General features: G+C 40.0%; 1 non-coding gene across 1 annotated transcript; it reads left to right on the top strand.

The window, feature by feature from the left end:
• Positions 1-20,047: 20,047 nt before the first annotated feature.
• On the top strand, positions 20,048-20,154 carry LOC118482815. Its single transcript, XR_004868894.1, has one exon. It is a non-coding gene; the product is annotated as a small nucleolar RNA R71 (small nucleolar RNA).
• Positions 20,155-21,027: the final 873 nt, after the last annotated feature.

A 21,027-nucleotide genomic window follows, 5' to 3' on the forward strand; every position in this document is an offset into this window, starting at 1 on the left:
AAGCTCAGGCTCGACTTGGTTTTAAACTGAGTTGGCTCGGCTCGTCTTGGTTTGGCTCAATTTTAAAAAGAAAAATTAATACATACCTCTCAAAATTCAATATTTTAAGATATTATTCAATACTTCAAAAGAACATATTCAAAAAAATTTCAACCTAATACGTTACAAGCCAAAATCACGTTCAACAACGCAAATATAAGTTTTATATTTCAAGAAAATACAATATTAGTTCACTAGCATGGTAATCAACCTTCAAATATGCCATAGATATCCAATTACAAGCTTAAATACATGTAAATAATAATCACTTTTTGTAATATGTTATATGTATATAAAAGAAAATATATTATAAGCAAAATAATTCGAGCTAAGTCGAGCCGAACTACCAAGCTAGCCAAACCGAGCCAATTTGGTTCGTTACGAGCCGAGCTAGGCTCACTTTCAAACCAAACCGAGCTGGCTCGGCTCACTTTCAAACCAAGCCATATCGAGCAAGCTTTTTTCGAGCTAAATCCGAGCGAGCTTCGAGCGCGAGCTTTTAGGACAGCCCTAGTGTCACAACCCCCGACCCCATCCTGGGCGGGAGCCGTGAGCAGATACAAGTGGTACCGATGTTTATTAAAATTATCGCAGCGAAATTTTCATCAACCAGATGTCAGGAGAAATATCAGAGTTTTCAAAACACCGCAGTTTTCATTTCATAAAACTGTGAGATGAAACTCATATTTACCAAAAAAAAAATTACAGGGATAAACCCTTAATTACAAAACACGGTTTATTCAGGTTACCTAGCCACTAGTTAAAATACAAAGACTTAATCACTCTAATATAAGTAACAATTGGAAAACATTTAGGGTTTTGAAAGCATTTGATAAAAAAGAATGACTCACTTTGCCGATTTAGGGTTTTCAGGAAACACCTCCTGGTCTAAGTCCTGGTTTCCTAATTAAACACACAATGCAACACGTATTAGTGTATTAACCCAATTCAAACTTTAACGATAATCACGAGATCAAAACCTCAACGTAGATGACAAATTATAGCCTTATTCAGGCAGCACTTTAACATCCGTTGATTTGGTTTCAAATCGATCGGACAGGGTATTGTACAAGTGATTTGGGTTACTGGGTTAGCACGTTGACTACGGAGCAGAGTTTAGGGGTTTAGGGGCTTCGGGTATTCGGACAACAGAACGAGAGAGAAAGAGTGTCGATATATAAATCGAACAGGTGCACTGAGACTGCCACGTGGCCTGGTACTCCCCCGCGCGTCGCGGGAGATACAGGGGTATCCCCCGCGTGGCACCTGGGATGCCAGGTTTTGGATTCCTCGTTTTTTCGCGTTGGAGTTTCGTCGTGCGTGTTTGGGGTTTCGATTATGGTTCTTTCTAAGGTATTTTGGGAGTTGTTACACCTAAGTAGTGGAGGGTACTTGATATGGGTGCCCCTCCCACCCTAGTTTACACACACATATACACTTATATAGGAGCTTCTGGATTGTATTGTATCGGGTTTTTGCTAGTTTTCCGCTAATCTTTGTATATGATAATTATCACTGTTGTCGTTCAAAAAACGTATACAAGAGCTTCTTTTGAGAATTGATATTACATCGAGAGCTTGAACAACCAATACCCTTGCATCATTTGTTTTATATATAAGAGTAAATTACAAGTTTTGTCCTTTATGTTTGTACCAAATTGCAGGCGGTGTCCTTTACCTTTAAATTTGATGAGTTTTGTCCTTAACGTTTCAAAATCCTGCACGTTATGCCCTTTAGCCCAAACTCAGTCAGATTTTTTTGTTAAATATGGTCATGTGCCTTTTACATGAGGGTATTCTTGTCATTTTACCTCTCCAGGGACTATTGAGTAAATAACTTATACCAAGGGACTAAATGTGTAAAAACCTTTAAAAAAAAGATATTAATTAAAAACTCTTCTCTCTCTTCTTCATCTTTGGTCTCTCTCTTCTACATCTTTGCACTCTCTCTCTCCACCATTGGCGCCACCAACTGATACTTCTCGTCCTCCGGCAAAAGCACCTTCGGCGCCTCCGCCTCTTTCTTCATCCAATGAAATCACCAACTGATACTTCTCGTCCTCCGGCAAGAAGCTTTTGTACCACCATTTTCTCATCTGTCGGTGTAAGTTGTTGTCCATCCATATACCTGTCGGAGTGATTCAGTGAAGAATATCTTTAATTAGAAGAGTAACAGGGTCGATATCCAGAAAAAATTCTGCTTCTTTATCCTTCCATTTGCGATAATCAGGATCATTCTCCCATCTGGGGTCTTTGGGTGGATGTCATTTTGTGGTTAGCAAGGAGGCTTTTTCGTCGTATGTGGTAGTGGAAGGTGGCTTTCTAATTGGCTTAGGAGACTCTGAGGCAGTTGTTGTGTAACAGGGTCTCCTTATGAGTAAACGGACGACAGCCTGAAGAGTTGTGTGGAGGTGGAGGTGGAGGCAGAGATGAGGGATGGCTCTGCCCAGTAGCGGTGGTGCTGCCATAGTCAGGAGCAGCCTATACTCGTTTTGCTGCCACACATTTTCTACATTTTGGGGTTTTAATTAATATGTTATTCTTTATTGTTTTTACACATTTAGTCCCTTGATATAAGTTATTTACTCAATAGTCCCTGGAGAGGTAAAATGATAAGAATACTCTCATGTGCAAGGCACATGACCATATTGAACAAAAAAAATCTGACTGAGTTAGGGCTAAAGGGCATAACGTGTAGGATTTTGAAACGTTAAGGACAAAACTCGTCAAATTTAAGGGTAAAGGACACCGCCTGCAATTTGGTACAAACATAAAGGAAAAAACTTGTAATTTACTGTATATATAATACATAACAGTCAGGGACGGACCTATAGAGTAATTAGCCATAGCACGGGCTACGGCTCAACTTTGTACCGGTAGTGTACTTTTTTTTCGATTTTTATACAAATGACACCCTAAATAACTACGAGGACACCCCTAAAAAATTGTAAGCCCAAATTGCAGTTGTAAATAATAAGCCCAAATCAATTTATTAAAGCCCAGTTATGAAGAGTAGACATTCAATAATGAAGATTATATATAATAAGCCCAACCAATTGTTATTAAAGCCCAGTTATAATGTTATATGTCGCAGGGATACCAAACGTCGACTTAGAGGGTTGTGATTGTGAACGGCGCAGAGGGCCACAATCAGAAGAACTGAAGAAGTTCTGCTGATCATGATCATCCATTCATTCGCAAACGGCGAATCGCATCAAACATCCGCAAACTGAGTTGATTGATCATCCACAAACTTAAGTGTTGATTATCGGGTAGTGAAGCTAGTTTTGCTTTTACCGGTTGCACCCGCAACCGTTGAAAGATGTTTTTCGAAATTGAAGCTTGTCAAGACGGATTTATGCAATCGAATGGGCCCGAAATTTTTGAACAATGGTATGGTTTGTGCGGTCGAAAAGGATTTTTTACATGAAGTAAAAGACGACGATGTGATGGAACGATTTCAAGCTATGAAAAAAAGGAGAGGACAAATCTATTAGGTATTTGTTTTACTTTATTTATTTATTGTCGTTTTTTTTTTAATATTGTATGATTGCACGGTGATTTTTTTTGATACCCCTGATTTAATGTTCTAGTTCCGCCAGTGATAACAGTGATACTCAGACAATAATTACATAGCACTAAATTCATATATATGTATTAATTTCTAACATAATAAGAAACAGTAATGTTCTTTGCTTTTTATTTTAGCCACAAAACTTTTTCAAACTCTTTTTGTTGTTTTGTTTTGTTTTTGTTTTCTTTACAAAGTAAACTTTAGAGGTTTTTTTAGTTTTGTAACAAAACTTTTATTGTATTATATATTTGCCATAAAAGTTAAATGAGTTTAGTTTTTTTATTAGTTTTTGTTCTATATTTTTATTGTGGATTTGTTTATCGTTTACTTAGCACGATTTTTAGTGGTCACATTTGGTTCCTCATGTTTTCTATTCTTTCATTCAATTACTATTTAGCACGGTGTTTGATAGTCACATTTAGTCCCTCGGTTTTTTTTACTCAATCGGCTTTTTAATATGTGTCGGTATAAATTCAAATTCATCTACTTTTTACGTCACATGGTGTTAAAAAATTGTGTTTTTATTTTACCTTTTTTCCCGGTTTTGGTCATCGTTGGATTGTTATTTCACACGGCTTTACACCCCCGCAACGTAGGGAGCATAAGACTAGTTATTATAAAAACAAAAAGAATAATTCTAAACCATTTTTTATCAGTTTATCATATTTTTAGAAGAATCATCAAAGTATTGTGTTCATATGTTCTTTTTATCATTTACCTGCTACACAGGTAATGTAATTTTTATACATGCCTTACGCGTGTGTAGGTTATATTGCAACCAAACTAATGTACTTTTTTTATCTGTGATTTTAAATTTTACAAGAGATTAACGAGAAAACAATAATCCTCATATTTATACAATATTTTTGTTATTTTTGAAGTTTTTTAAGAATAAAAAGTAGATGGTTTATTTTATGTAAGTGTATATAGTGCATAAATCTCTCTTGTATAATTTAGAAAGAGATAATAAAAGGACCACATAATTTGTGGTTATTGCGTTTAGGGACACCCAACTTGTACTGGGCCTAACACCGCGTGCTATTCATGTGACATCGGGTCTATTCGCTTTACATTTTTGAATAACTTCTTACCCCGACCACTAAACTTAAATCTAAAAAGAATATGTATTTCTTGTATGCAATCTTTTAGTCATTTATTTTCTCATAAAACAAATTTTAATTTTTCAGTATAGCTTTTTATCTAGTGAAACTAACTTATACCTCTTTCACATAGGGTGTAAAACGAACCCTACTGGGGCGGACCTATATTGGTTTGTACAAGTTCACATAAAACCCACAATCTTTCGAAATTTTAATATAGATTTTAGAGAAAAATATCTGGATAGTCCCTGTGGTTTGTGCAGATTTCATCTATAGTCCCTACACTTCTAAAATTACAGTTATAGTCCCCAACTTTTGTAGACTCGTTCTCGGATGGTCTCTGAAGCGAATGGATATTAGTTTTTTCAGTTAAGTGGGTGTCAAATTACCTAAATACCCTTACTGTTAAATAAATAACTAAAGAGTTAAAAGAAATATAATTAATATTTAAACTTTATGTGGGACCCACAACCCACCCCATCATCTTCATCTTCCCCAATCTTACCTTGGTAGTTGGTAGTGACTAAGACCCTACGAAGAGCAACAATCTTACCTTGGTATTCCAGAAAAGCTGCACGGGACTTTAATGGCGGAAAACGGGGTTGGGTTGAAGGGTTTTGGGGGATGAAATGGAGGGTGATGGTGGCAGAGGTGGATGAGGTTGAAGGTGATGGTGGGAGGGTGAGGTGGTGGCGTTTTTCCGGCAGAGTGAGGTGGTGGTGGTGAAAGGTGGATGTGGTGAAGATTGGGAAAGATAAAGAGGGTGGGATGGGTGGTGGATCCCACATAAATTTTTAATATTAATTATATTTCTTTTAACTTTTTTGTTATTTATTTAAAAGTAAGGGTATTTAGATAATTTCACACCCACTTAACAGAAAAACTAACCTCCATCCGCTTCAGGGACTATCCGAGAACGAGTGTGCAAAAGTTGGGGACTATAGCTGTAATTTTAGAAGTGAATGGTCTATAGGTGAAATCTGAGCAAACCACAGAGACTATCCGGGCATCTTTCTCTAGATTTTATATAACTAAACATAAGTGAACCCATAAATATTATTAGATGTGAAGCCATATACAATAAACAATAATCGTTAAGCGGATAAGGCATTGGTTACCATCCAAAGGGTCTCGGGTTCAAGTCCCACATATGGATGAGCAAATGGTATACTGGTATTCGTACCGAATTTCCCGAACCGAAATATTTTGGTACCGACTTTTGACGTTTTCAATAGCGGTTTACCCTCAGATATTGGTACCGTACCGGGTATATATGGTACCGGTACCTATTTTTAGGGATTTTCGGTACCGGTACCGGTTAGCACCGAGCTCATCCCTAGTATTAACCAAAGATGATATTTTCTTATTTTTTGTTTTTCTTTGTGTTAACCCTACATTCTTTGTGTACCTTTCTGTAACATTTTTTATGTATTTATAGTTCTATTCTCCTGCTGTATTGGCAGGCAGAATCAATTTCTCACATGGTATCATTCACCAGTCGATCCTTTCCTCTCCCCTACTAAATCTCTTCCTCTTCTCTGCTGTTTCATCTTGTTCTTCCACCTTTCAGACTCCTCTTCTTCCCAATCCCTCACCATGGCCTCCTCTTCATCTGAAATTAACCTTCCCATGAACTCCATCATGCACATGATCACAAACAAACTATGCTCCACAAATTACCTTGTCTGGAAAAGCCAACTTGAACCAGTCCTATCTCTTCAGGGCCTTCTTGATCATGTCGACGACTCCTCCTCATGCCCTGCCGCTGAGGTTCTTGTCGACCAGAAACCCGCTGCCAATCCTGAATATTCTTCTTGGGTTGCCGCTGACAAGCGTGCAATCATAATCCTTCAAGCCTCCCTCTCCGAAGAAGCCGCCACCGAGATTATCGGGCTCTCCACGGCCCGTAAAATCTGGTAGACCCTTGAACATGCCTATAGTAACTCATCCATTGAGCGCATCCAAACTCTTCGGGACCAGTTACGAGGTCTCTTCTAAGGAAACCTCTCTGTTTCAGATTTTGGTCGGCGTTTTAAGGCCATCTCCGATCAACTTTCGGCTATTGGCCATCCCGTGGATGAACCTAACAAGCTTCACTAGTTTCTTCGGGGTCTCAGTCTTTTGCGTATGAAAGCTTCTCTACCGCCATACGGGCATCGAAACCTGCACCGACATTTCGTGACTTACTTGCCCAGGCTGAAAATCACGAGCTATTCATCCAGTCGTTACACGGTTCCACCACTCCCAATGTTGCCTTCAATGCGCGTGTCGACCGGACACAATTCAACAATCGTGGTCGTGGAGGAAGATCTCCCCATGGGGGTCACGGTCGTGGTCGTCGACCTCCCCACTGCCAACTATGCCGCAAAGATGGTCATTTTGCCAACAATTGTCCTCAACTTGCTTCGTTTGCTCAACAAGCACCCGGTAATGATTCTGAATTGGCCAAGGCTTTCCTTGCCCAATGCCATGTTACTACTTCAGGACCTGATTGGTCAGTTTCCAATACGGGCGCTACGGACCATATGTTGAACTCCATTGATAACATCATCAAACCTGAACCGTACCTAGGTAATGCAAAAGTCATTTTCGGGGACGGTAATACTCTTCCTATTTCTCATACGGGATATGCCATGTTAAATAACAATATTTGCCTTCGGGACGTTTTGGTTGTCCCTAATATTACTAAAAACTTGTTATCCATTAGCAAATTGACGACTGATAATAACGTGGATGTTTTATTTTCCCAACCCCATTTTTTTATTCATGTCCGAACAACGAAGGAGGTCCTAGCACAAGGAAGATGTGAACAAGGTCTATACGTCCTCAATAATACTCCAAAATCTTTTGTGGCATCCTCTCAACACAAGCCTCGCGCTTCATTTGAATTATGGCACTCAAGATTGGGTCACGTCTCTTTTGATACTATTTTGTCTTTAAATAAATTGGGGCGGCTTTCGGTAACTTCTCTTTTACCGAAGCCTCTTGTTTGTTCCCCTTGCCAAATGTCGAAGGCACATCGCTTGCCATTTAATATAAATGAAAAACGTGCTTCAAAGCCGTTAGACTTAATTCATTGTGACTTGTGGAGACCATCACCCGTGTACTCGGTTGATAATTATCGCTACTATGTGGCATTTGTGGATGATTTTTCCCGTTTCACGTGGTTTTATCCTCTAATGACTAAATCCGGGTTCCACGAGGTGTTCAAAGTCTTTATCAAATTTGTTCAAACACAGTTCTCGTGAAAGATAAAAGTCTTTCAAAGCGATGGCGGCACCGAATTTGTTAATCATAATGTTCGGAAAATATTGGATGATAATGGCACTTTTCATCGAATTTCGTGTCCATACACACCGCAACAAAACGGTCGGGTGGAACGTAAACATCGACACATTGTCGAAACCGGTTTAGCGATGCTATTTAACGGACATGTTCCGGCAACTTATTGGGTCTATGCTTTCAGCACTGCAGTTTACATTATTAATCGACTTCCAACCCAGGTTCTACAAAACAAGTCTCCATTTGAAATATTATTTTCGCAAGTACCCTTATATGACGATTTTCGACCATTTGCATGTCGTGTGTATCCGTATTTACGTGATTATGCGGAACACAAATTAGCACCACGAAGCTTTCCATGTATTTTTCTTGGCTACTGTGCTCAATATAAAGGTTATACTTGCTTCGACCCAACCACATCTCGAATATATATTACACGTCACGCTCGGTTTGACGAGTATTTTTTCCCCTTCCTAAAAGATACACCCACCGATAACTTTCATCAACTTCCCTTATCCACTTTTATTGAACCACAAAACCACCCTTCCACCCCAATCGTTCCCTTGACACCCCCTACCCCCACACATATAAAAACTACCACTCCTTGCACTATGTGTACTGATGACCAGCCAAGAACTTTCCCAACCCATGCGGAACCAACCCATGTCGCATCCACCACTCAAAATATTCCAACCCACACCACACCCACCCAAACCCCGGCCCAAACCGAACCTTCGGCCCAGGACCAAAACCCAGCCCAAACCATCCCTTTGATCCATGAACCCATCACTGAAACACAACATGTTCAATCTTCAGCCCAAGAACCCATCCCCTCGACCCAAACAACCCCTACTACACAACCACCTCAGCCCACTCATCTGATGTAAACCCGCTCTAAATGTGGCATTTTTATACCAAAACACATGGTTGATTTGGCCCATATTGAACGCTATGGTCTATTAGCGGCCGTATCTTCTACCTCCATTCCTAAAGGATTTAAGTCTGCAAGCAAACAACCGGAGTGGGTGGAAGCTATGAATAAAGAAATGGATGCTCTAAACCTGAATAAAACATGGTCGCTTGTGCCTCGACCAAATAATCATAACGTAGTCGGTTCCAAATGGCTCTTTCGAATAAAGTATAATGTGGATGGCACTATTCAGCGACACAAAGCCCGCCTTGTTGCACAAGGCTTTAGCCAAGTGCCTGGTCTTGACTATTTTCAAACCTTCAGCCCAGTTGTTAAAGCATCCACTGTTCGTATTGTGCTTTCTTTGGTCGTTATTAACAAGTGGGATCTACATCATCTTGACGTTAATAATGCCTTTCTCCATGGCAACTTAGGTGAAGAAGTCTATATGGAACAACCTCCTGGATTTATGGATCCAAGTCACCCCACATGTGTTTGTCGCCTAAACAAGGCGCTATATGGTCTCAAACAAGCCTGTTGGTGCATATGTCTGTTGACTTTGTCTTGTATCGAGTCTTGTAACTAGATAGGATAAACCAGAGCTTAGCTGTCAAGAAAATAGGGTTTTAGAGTAAACAGTCCAGTTCACACGAACTGGCAGAGCCAGTTCGTACGAAGTGACCACTTCGCACGAAGTGGGTTTGCTGGTTCGTGAGGACTGGATCTCCTATAAATAGCTGAGTTGTGATTTCATTTGTAACAATTCTGATTCCGGAGCTGAGGTGCTGCCGAAGTGTCGAGTTATCTGTAATAGCTTTCATATCAATATAAACGACAGTTAAAGTGATTCCTAGTGTTAAACAAGCTGCAATCATGTCCGAATCATTGAATTCCGCCTTTGGTTTGGATTAGAACTCTTCTGATCGACTCATTAGATCGATTCAACGATCCTACAAGTGGTATCAGAGCTCAGGAGGAAGAGTTCTTACCATTTCAGCTTGATTTCATCAAGAAAATCTGACTTCTACTCATTCTTCTTCACTTTTCATCAAATTAACTGAGTTTTTACGGTTAAAATGGACTGATTTTGTAATATAACACGCGAAACACTGTTTTAAACAATCCTTGAAAAAATCAGAACTTAATTCAACCTAAAACGTGATCAATTTTGACAAAAATCAACCGAAATCATGTCAGTTCGTTCGAGAATCCTCCAGGTCGTTTGAACCAGTTCGCACGAACTGAACTCAGGTCGTGTGAAACTCCCCAGTTCGTGCGAGGTGATCCAGGTTGTTTGAGGTTCATCCATCTCGTACGAAGTGAGGTCAAGGTGTTCGGAGGTGAACCAGTTCGCACGTAGTGGGTTCAATTCGTTTGTAGGTGAACCAGATCGTGAGAGGTTGCTTGTAATTAAACCAGGTCGTACGATTTGAAAAACTAGTTCGCACGAGGTGAAGTAGTCCAGGTCATTTGAAAAGGTTCAAGGTCATTTGAAAGTAAGTCAGTTCGCATGAGTTGAACCATTCTAGTTCGCACGGTTTGAGATATAAGCAGTTCGTTTGAATTTGACCCAGTTGTCACGGATTGAACCTAGGTTGTTTGAACCTGATCCAGATTATTTGAAAGTATACCAGGTTATTCAAAACCTTAACCAGATCGTTTGAAATATCAGCTCGTTTGAACTTCAATTCGTTTGAACAGTATAACATGGATAACGAATTTTACAACGCCTTTGCTACTGCTCCAGTTACAGTTGCCGAAACTGTTGAAATCGAAAATGAAACGGGAACTTTCCAAAAACCTCCAAAGCTTATGTACATTGAGGATTTTAAAGGATGGCAAAATCGTTTTGAAAACTGGGTGCAAGGAAATAAGTTTGATGCATGGGTTTCGATAGAGCAAGAATATGTTAGACCGAAAGATGATCTTGAAAATGAAAAACCATTAAGTGAATTTACACCGAATGAAAAATTAAGATACACCAGTGAAAAGATGATGATTAGTCTTCTCCAACAAGCAGTAAAAGAAGATATTTTTGTTTTGCTTCAACATGAGGGAACTGCTAGATCAATTTGGTTAGCATTGATTCAAAAGTTTAAGGGAAGTGCTGATATGATAAAAAATAAACGTGCATTACTATTGAAATCATTTGATATGTTTACAGCTTTTGAAAATGAGACGACTAGGAAGACTATTGAGAGATATTGTCATCTTGTCCAGGAGATGAAAAGATTGGACATCAAGAAAGAAGATGATGAATGGGTTGATAAGCTAGCCGATGCGCTACCACAGAATAAATAGGGAACATATCTGTTGATTCTAAAGCATAACCGAAAATCTGAAGATATGAATTTGTGTAAATTCATTCAGAAGCTTGAAGAACATGAATTGAATGTTCAGAAAACTGCTATCATGAAGAATCCGAGTGCTCAACAAGAGGTTAGTCTATACTATAGAGGAAGCAAAGTTGAGACTACTCCGAGTCCGAAGATTCAGACTGCTTTCAGTGCTGATGGTACTTCCAGAACAAATGTTAGCGCTACAACTCAGAGTGGTGGATATTCTTCGTCTTATTCAAGTTTTGATCCAAATTTCTCAACACCAAGTTCTAAACCACAAAGTTCAACAAATTTGCAATGCAATGTTACATTGAATATTCAAAATGGTCAAAATTTCTCTCCAGATATTGCTAAGCCACACATGGCATCTCTTGTTACTGTGTTAGAGTCGTATGAAAGCTTAGTTGCTGGAAGAATCGGAAATCCGATGCTCACTAAAGAGGATTATGACCAGATTGATTCTGAGAAACTTGAGTTGATGGACATCAAGTGGTGTTTAGCTAGTGTTTTGAGAAGAGCAGAAAAATTCAAACAAATCACCGGAAGAGACGATCTTCTTGAAGCTGCTACATCTTAGCTAGGTTTTGACAAATCGAAGGTTACTTGTTTTCGTTGCAGAGAAAAAGAGCATTTTAAACGAGAGTGCACAAACAAAGAAGCAACCGGAAGACAAGATCCTTTCGGTAACAACGATTATCATAGAAAAGCAATTTATCATCAGGTTGCTCAACAACCATATCAACAACAATCGCTACAAACTTCACATGCTAGGGAGATGATCGAAGAACCATCAAAGAGGAGAGCTTGTTTTGGTATGGTAGACCAAGATGATAAGTGATGTGTAAAATGTTTAATATATTTCTAAAACACCAAATTAAATGGTCAAACTAGCTTAATTACACACAATCGGCAAGTGCACCAGTCGTTATGTAGTCAAGTCGGTAAGACCGAGTATCAATCCGTGGACACAATGGCGCGACTCTCGATACTAACCTTTTGTCGAGTCCTAGTCTAATAAATTCGAGATGGATTTTTAGATTTTTAATCAACTAAGAAAATTAACTAAGAAAATTAACTAAGAAAGCAGATAAGCAAACAGAACACAAATAGCAGATTTGGGTGCAGTCAGATGATGGGAAAGTAGCTACCTAGGCGAGATGCATGTCAATTCACTCACGGTTCTCGGAATGGAATAACTAAGTTTTGGCTACCGGGATCTTAAGGTTCACTAAACAAGACCTAGACTGGCTGGCAGATCATTCTCCAAACAGGTCGCAATCTAGGGTCAAGAAAAGTGTATAAACTCACCGGTTAAAGTCAGATCACCTCTCGGTCTCTCTAACTAGGTTATGGTACCCTAAGTCTAGATTACCTCTCGGTCTCACTAGAAACGGTACATCCTGGTAGTGTAAGGGATGTACGGGGTGGTGACTCTAATTAGGTTCTAACACGGTTTGCTAAAAATCACAAGAAAACTTAGGGTAATTCACTCTCGTGCAATTAACACCTAACCCGTCTAATGATTAAGACAACCCGACATCTAATCTCCTCTCGGTCTCAAAGATGGTAGAATATTTAATTACCAAATAGTTTATTAATTTGTTCCTAGGGTTTACTACGTCTAGTAACCACAAGATTTAGTCGAAAACACAAAGTTAACGAAATCACCTAACCCTAGTTTTAATTAATACACAATTAATTTTAACCAAGAAAAGGTGGAACAAATATAAACAATTAATTATTAAATATGCATGCACATTAGAACCGTGACAAGAACACTTTTACCATAACACTGAGCCAAAACATGAATTAACCAACCAAGAAACCGTAAATAAAACTAACAATTATCCATAGCCTAGGTAGCACAAAGAAATTTAGCCAAGCATGGTCAAGTACGAAGCATAGATAAAATCAAAGCAAACGGGTTCAGTAAACATTGTCAAAATATTCGAGTCTAAATAAACTTGAAAACAATAAAAACAAAGTCTAACCGAACAAGCTATGAACTTTAGGCTAATACTCCTCTATCCAAGCCTTTCTCCACCCTTGAAATCTTCCCTCCAATTGATGCTTCACTGCCGTATGTTTTTCTGTTCGATTGATATCTGATGCAGCCGCAGCCAAAGAGAAAATAATATTTATCCCCCTCTTCTGTTTCGTCCTGTGTATATACGTATCCGACTGTAGGGTTTTTTTTTATCTTTTGCTGGGCCCTTTGTGCAAACCAACAACAACCACCCATCATACATTGTTTTCTTTTTTTTTTTATTGGTCTAGTTGCCCAACTTTTAGAATTCACGTATGAATTCAATTCTTGCCATATGCTCATGAATTAATTTCAAGTTTGATGATTATGTACCTTTAGTCCTCTAAAATTCATGAGCTATTTTTAATCCACTTTCTTTTAATTGCAATTCAACCCTTCGAGTTTCAGCTTCATTTAATATTTTCCGATTCTTCACACATTAATCGTTTAAGCTCGTTTTTCATTCCTTTTTGCACCGGGACCTGTAATAATAATAAATAATATATATATATATATTATATATATATATATCTAAATATTATAAAAATGACTCAAAACTATTAAAATAATATATAAAATACATAAGGAAAATAAGATGCGTTTGCAACACATCAAACATCCCCACACTTAAACATTTTTCGTCCCGAAAAATATGCAATGGAATCATAACTAGGATAGATGGTTTCAAAAACTTAGATTATTTAACTAAAAGACATAAAAACGTTTAACCACGATTACCGGTATTGTTATCCATCTAAACCCAACCGCCAACTCATTAAGTCCTTTTCATGCTAGCATTATGTTCAAGTTAACAATCAATCTAAGGGTCTCACACTTAACATCCACAAATCCATCTAATCCCATATCAAAGCTTATAAGGTAAAGATTAAAAATCTACCACTTTATATAAATAACCCTTATGTATTTAAAATTAAGTTTTTATGGAATGATGGATGAAGATGAGCTTTAGCAATTTTTTTTCATGTTTAACTCAGAGGGCATTATCACCAAGTCGCTATCCTAGTGGGAAACACCATGAGCCTCACATTTTTCTCTTACTAGCTCATATAAATGGATATATAAATGGATGATGGAATTTTTTTTTTTGTAGCCGCCACCAGAATCCGGATTTATTCTCATAAAAAGGATAAGGTGTGCCAATTTAATTAAAAATACTTATAGGTTATTTACTTATAGTGGTACCTTTTATACTCTTAACAGTTTCAGCTTTTCTATTTCTCCTAAGATGAGAACCCACAAGATATCATGATTTTTTTAAGGTATATTAAAAGCAATCTAGGGAACTCTCTAAGTCGGCTGGGCCTACCGGTACATCCCAGAAAATACGTCTTTTATCTAATTTATCTTTTATATATAATATTTTGAAAACCAAAGATCCCAATTTTTCTATCATTTTCCATTTATTTGCAACAAAATCAGGAACATTTTTTTCGTTTTCTATTTTTTTGGATTTTTTTTAATTTGTAGTTTTTTTTCTGACTCAAATCTATCTAAAAAGATGTAGTCTCCCATCCCCACACTTAAAATTTACATTGTCCTCAATGTAGGATGAAAGAAAACTAAAAATAAATAAGAAAGAAAAATATATATAATAATAATAATAATAATAATAATAATAATAATAATAATAAACTAGAAACATATAATGGAACAAACTCGCCTGGTAGCAAAAGTCTTCAAATTCCAAACCAAAGCGAGCACGACTGTATAACATTTCATTCGCAGCCGTCTGACAAACTTGTATACTTGAGTTGTCTTTTACATAATGATATAAGCTCGAAATCCCCGCCCGAATGGAGATTGAGTACGGACGAGTCAAACAAACCTGCACAAATAAACACAAACAAACCCAAGCGTAAAACTGACTCAAAAATAAAAACCGACTCAAAACTAACTAACTCGAACTGACTAATTTAGACTCAAAATACATAAATATACAAAAATATACACTCGGGTTTTCACTCGAGAATCAATCAAAACTATCAAGCACTATGAGGATCGAGGCGAATAACCTCGACGTCACCCTTCTCACTCGGCCTACCTATGTATAACTTCAATCTATGACCGTTCACTTTGAAACTTTCACCATCTTTTCCCTCTATCGTCACACTACCATAGGGAAACACCTCTTTCACCACAAACGGTCCTGACCAACGGGACTTCAACTTCCCAGGGAACAACCTCAAGCGTGAATTATATAATAACACCTCATCCCCACACTTGAAGTCTTTATTACCCTTCAACTTCCTATCATGCAACTCTTTCGTACGAAGTTTATAATCGTGAGTATGCTCGTACGCATGATCCCTCAGCTCCTCTAACTCGTGCAACTCAAGAAACCGTTTACTCTTAGCTAAAGACATATCTAAATTCACGGATCTCAATGCCCAATATGCACGATGCTCTAACTCAACCGGAAGATGACAAGCCTTTCCATAAATCATCCGAAACGGTGTAGAACCGGTCGGTGTCTTATATGCCGTACGAAAGGCCCACAATGCGTCATCTAACTTCTCGGCCCAATCTAACCTATTCGCTCCAACCGTCTTCTCTAGGATCCTCTTAATCCCTCTATTATACTTGCCCACTTGTTTGCGGGTGATAGGCCGTTGCAAGCTGATGGGTGACCCCATAGCGTTGCAAAGCCTTTTCCATCAAGGTATTGCAAAAATGAGTGCCCCTATCACTAACTAGGGCCTTAGGAGTACCAAAACGAGCGAATAACTTTCGTAGGAAGTTAACTACAACTCCCGCACTATTAGTAGGCGTAGGAAGAGCCTCCACCCACTTAGACACGTAATCAACGACGACGAGTATGTACCTATTCCCACGAGACATAGGAGACGGTCCCATGAAATCGATACCCCATAGATCAAAAACTTCACACGGGTGCATGTTGTTTTGAGGCATCTCATCCCTAGACGAAACATTGCCAACTCTTTGGCACCTATCACAACTCCTAACATATGTAGCCGCGTCCTTAAAGATTGACGACCAATAAAACCCAGAGTCAAAAACCTTCCTAGCAGTTAAGAGAACTCCATGATGTCCACCCGTAGGACCCTCGTGACAATGCCTAAGTATCTCTTTCGCTTCCACACTACCAACACATCTCCTAATCAACTGGTCCGCACCAATCCTAAACAAGTGAGGATCATCCCATATATAATACTTCACGTCCGCAAAGAATTTCTTCTTTTGTTGGTACGTGATATCACTCAGAATAAACCCTTTAGCAAGATAGTTCGCGAAATCAGCGAACCAAGGCAACTCCTCCTCCTTCGGCTTCTCTTTCTCCTTCTCCACAGTCACACTACACAAAGATTCATGGGGAAAGGAATCCCCAATCTCTTTACTATCCTCCTTCTCATCCTTCAACCTCTCTACCCTAGACATGTGGTCAGCGGCCACATTCTCCGCACCACACTTTTGCCTCAACTCAATATCAAACTCCGAGAGAAGCAAGACCCACCGAATCTGTCGAGGCTTAGCATCCTTTTTATTGAACAAGTGTTTCAATGCCTCGTGATCGGAATAAACTATGGTCTTGGACAAAACAAGATAGGACCGAAACTTATCAAAAGCAAAAACCACCGCCAGGAGCTCCTTTTCAGTGGTAGTGTAGTTCTCCTGGGCATCACTAAGTGTTTTACTAGCGTAGTAAATCGGGTGGAAATGCTTATTGTGTCTTTGTCCTAGAACGGCCCCAACCACAAAGTCGCTTGCATCACACATGAGTTCAAATGGCAAGCTCCAGTCGGGGGCTACAAGAATGGGAGCACTCACTAACTTCTCCTTTAGCGTCTCAAACGCTTTCACACACTCCCCATTGAAATCAAACACTCTATCCTTCTCAAGGAGTTGCGTCATAGGCCGCGCAATCTTAGATAAGTCCTTAATGAACCTACGATAGAAACCCGCATGACCTAGGAAACTCCTAACCGATTTCACAGAAGTAGGTGGTGGTAATCTAGTAATTGTATCTATCTTAGCTCTATCAACCTCTATACCAGCACGTGAAATCTTATGACCTAAAACTATGCCTTCCTTCACCATGAAGTGGCACTTTTCCCAGTTCAGCTTCAACCTAGTCTCTTCACACCTAGCTAGTATCCTCTCCAAGTTGGCCAAACAATGATCAAAAGAGATCCCAAAGACCGAAAAGTCATCCATGAAAACCTCCATGGAACTCTCTATCATATCATGAAAGATGGCCACCATGCATCTCTGAAAAGTTGCAAGAGCATTACATAATCCAAATGGCATGCGGTGATACGCAAAAGTACCATATGGATATGTGAAAGTGGTTTTCTCCTAATCCTCAGGTGCAATGGGGATCTGAAAATAACCAGAGAAACCATCAAGAAAACAGTAAAACTGTTGACCCGACAACCGCTCGAGCATCTGATCAATGAAGGGAAGGGGAAAGTGATCCTTCCTAGTGGCATCATTCAGCTTCCTATAATCAATACATACTCTCCAACCCGTGACCGTACGCATAGGAATAAGCTCACACCTCTCATTGGTCACAACCGTCATCCCTCCTTTCTTCGGGACAACCTGAACCGGTGAAACCCATGGTGAGTCAGAAATGGGGTAAATCAGGCCGGCATCAAGAAGCTTCAACACCTCCTTTTTCACCACCTCCTGCATATTCGGGTTCAACCTCCTCTGAGGTTGCACCACGGGTTTGAAACTGTCCTCTAAAAGAATCCTATGAGTGCAAAAGGATGGATGAATACCCTCTATGTCCACAAGCTTCCATGCAATGGCACGCTTGTGATCTCTAAGCACATCTACCAACCTCTTCTTTTCCTCAGATGTCAAGTCAGATGAGATAATGACGGGCAAGCGCGCCTCGTCATCCAAGAATGCATATTCGATATGATCGGGTAATTTCTTAAGTTCTAACGATGGTGGACTCTCAACCGAAGGCTTTTCTGCAGTTACTACTATCTCATTCTCTACACTCTCTTCACTCTCCTTGGGGGTTTCACTTGCCAGGGCTACTACTATGGCTTCCTGGTCTACTAAACTCTCCTCTAAGGCATCTAACTCGTGCTCTCCTCTATAGAACCTACGCAGACTATCACCAACGCGAGACATAAAAGAGTCGATGAAATAAAGCGTATCATCACTAGCACCGGTGTGCTGCATGGACTCTTTAATGTCAAAAGTAACCGTGTCACTACCAACACGAAGAGTGAGTTTACCGTCAAAGACATCGATCAATGCCTTCGCGGTAGCAAGAAACGGTCGCCCTAAAATTAGAGGAACTTTCTCATCCTCCTTCATGTCTAAGATCACGAAATCGACCGGAAAAACAAACTTCTCCACCTTCACCAGAACATGTTCCACTATCCCCCTAGGATACTTCACCGACCTATCCGCTAACTGAATACTCATCCTCGTCGGAACAGGCTCTCCAAGGTCTAGCTTAGAATAAATTGAATAAGGCATTAGATTGATGCTAGCGCCCAAGTCGGCTAACGTGTGGCTCATAGAATAACTACCAAATAAACACGGGATAGTAAAACTACCAGGATCTGTCATTTTCTGAGGTAGTTTATTCTGAACCACCGCAGAACACTCTTCTCCTAAAGTCACAATCGAAATCTCCTCCAATTTCTTCTTGTTGGACAAGAGGTCCTTCAAGAACTTAGCATATTTAGGCATATGCTGTAACGCTTCTACGAATGAGAGATTTACCTTGAGTTGCTTGAACTAATCAAGGAAGTGACCATACTCCTTCTCCATCTTTTGCGACTTAAGCCTAGCAGGGTATGGTAATCTATCAAACTCTCTCTGAACTACCTTCTCCTTAGGAGGGCTCTCTGGTTGTGCTGTACTTGCTGGGCATAGCCGAGTTTGCACTTTGCCAGGTGGAGCTTCCATCTCAATTTCCTCATCTACCGGCTCTTCATCTACCACTGGTTCCTCTACTCTAGCACCTCTACCACTCCTAGTCGTGATTGCCTTAGCAGTAGCATTCGGGTTCAACTGAGTAGTACTGGGGAAAGTGCCAAAGGGTTTCTCAGAGGATCTAGTGGCCATCTCTCCAACAGTCCTTTCTAAGTTCTGGATGGTGGCATTTTGATTCCTGAACATCATCTCGAACTCTTGATTTTTACGTTGCTGCTCCTGGTACCTATTCTCCCCCTGTAGAACTAAGGATTCTAGCAATTTGTTTGTCCTATTCTGGTTCTCCTCATTCTTCTTCAAGAACTCAGCAAGACCAGGCTTCACCTCACTACCACTCGCTCCACTGCTCGGTCCGTCACCAGAGTTCTGGAACAAACTCTGGCGGGGCTGAAATCCAGGGGGATTCCCACCCTTCCAGTTCGAGTTCTGGCATGGCTGCCATCCAGAGTTGTAACCCTGGCCCCGACCTGCATTCTGGACATAACTCACATCCTCTTCAGAACCTACAGGGCAATTTATTGTGTCGTGCCCCCTTCTACAAATCTCACACTTGGAGCTTAACTTAACTTGGATATCCTTCATCATCTTTGCTAAGGAATCTACCTGGGCAGCTAGGGCAGTGTTAGAATCAACAGAATGGATACCTCTAGAGGCTACAGGAGTACCCCCAGAGTGCGGCTCAGTATAGGTGCTCATGGCTAAATCCTCAATCATCTATAGACACTCTTCAGCGGTTTTGGTTTTCATCATGTTACCGCCAGCAGTGGTATCGAGGTGGCGTTTAGTTGCCTCATAAACTCCATTGTAGAATTTCTCTACAATCCTCCAATCCTCCATGCCATGGTGAGGACACTTATCGAGAAGTGCCTTGAAGCGGTCCCATGTCTCATAGAAAGATTCCCCAGGCTTCTCGGTGAAAGCATAGATCATATTCCTAAGGCGAGCTATCTTAGCTGGAGGGAAGTACTTCTGAAGGAACTTAGTGTGAAGCTCAGTCCAGGTAGTGATGTATCCCTGTGGGAGGGATTCCAACCAAACAGCAGCCTGACCGGTCAAAGAGAATGGAAAGAGGCGACACTTGATGGCACTTTCAGTAACACCATTAAGCTCGAAAGTGCCTGTAACAACTTTCATCAAAATTATTATTTATTATTATATTTTGTTCAATAGGAAACCCTAATTGAGACCTCTAAGTAATCCTGCATAAACCCTAAAAATTTCAGAACAATCGGAATCAGGATCAGGGCCCCTAAAACTCAGGGGGGGGGGGTAAACCCTAGTTGGTATTATCTCGACAATTTTACATGGAAATAGAATTTAAACGAACGACCAACTCACCCAAGCTACTGAGACACGGGGCTACCCTATGGTAGGGTGGTACCCCTCGCGCCACGCGACGGCCCCTCGCGCCACGCGAGGGAGCCATTTTTCCAGTATAAATAGGGAGGTTGGCACTTGAGTTTCTGCGTTGGTTCGACGTACAAATTCGTTCTGTGCACTGAGATATCGTTCAATTACTACAAAACACACACAATCACTAAACGCTGCCGCGACAAACAGGGTAATAACTCGATCGCTATTACGATTCAATGTTCGATCGATTGAAACTATCCAACGGATGTTTAAGTGCTGCTCAAATTGGGTTTATACTTTGTCATTTGTCGTAAATTCGATGGATGTTTAAGTATTGCACTTTGTCATTCGTCGTGAGGGTTTAATCTCGTGATTATCGTAAATGTTGTATTAGTTACTGACCTAGTTTTCGTGTGCATTGTTATTTGAATTTAGGTTAATCAGGCTATAATCAGTAGGCTA

Source organism: Helianthus annuus, chromosome 1, assembly GCF_002127325.2.
Source record: "Helianthus annuus cultivar XRQ/B chromosome 1, HanXRQr2.0-SUNRISE, whole genome shotgun sequence".
Classification (NCBI taxonomy): domain Eukaryota; kingdom Viridiplantae; phylum Streptophyta; class Magnoliopsida; order Asterales; family Asteraceae; genus Helianthus; species Helianthus annuus.